This window comes from Octodon degus, unplaced genomic scaffold (genome assembly GCF_000260255.1).
Source record: "Octodon degus isolate 3935 unplaced genomic scaffold, OctDeg1.0 scaffold00144, whole genome shotgun sequence".
NCBI classification, from domain to species: Eukaryota; Metazoa; Chordata; class Mammalia; order Rodentia; family Octodontidae; genus Octodon; species Octodon degus.
The window spans coordinates 6,238,636-6,239,236 of record NW_004524720.1 but is presented as its reverse complement, the minus strand read 5'-3'; positions in this window follow the sequence as shown (position 1 = coordinate 6,239,236).

Here is a 601-nt window from a genome sequence, read left to right as displayed (position 1 = left end):
ATGAGATGCATGCATGATTTCATCTTGAATGCATTTGAATATAATAGCACTGGAAATGTAATTTGTATTCTCAAATTTTGTAAAGCAAAATAAATCTTGGGGGGTGGTAGCCAAAAAAAAAAAAATAAATTGTAGCAAACCTCCTGTATCAACTTCTTCAGTGCTGGGATTACAGGTCTATGCCACCATGCTCAGCTAAAAATAAATAAATAAATAAATAAATAAATAAATAAATAAATAAATATCTGTATTTATCAAAACAATTTTTTCTGTTTCCTTCTTTTTTTCTTTTCTTTTTCTTTCTTTCTTTTTTTTTTTTTTTTTTTCAGAACCAGGGATTGAACTCAGGCCCTTGCATTTGCCAAGTGTTTCCTTCTATTAAGCTTCTAGTTACTTTGCTTAAGAAACTTAGTTGTAATACGTAAAGATTATTTAAATTCTGCTTGTTATGTTTTCTATATTCAATTTATAATTGGATAAATAAACAGCTAGTACTTTAAGTTATAACATTCTACATATGTATTAAGCTTTAGGGTGCAGTTTAAAAGTTAAGATTGCATAAGCATAATACATATAAAATAAGAAACACTCTCAAAGACCT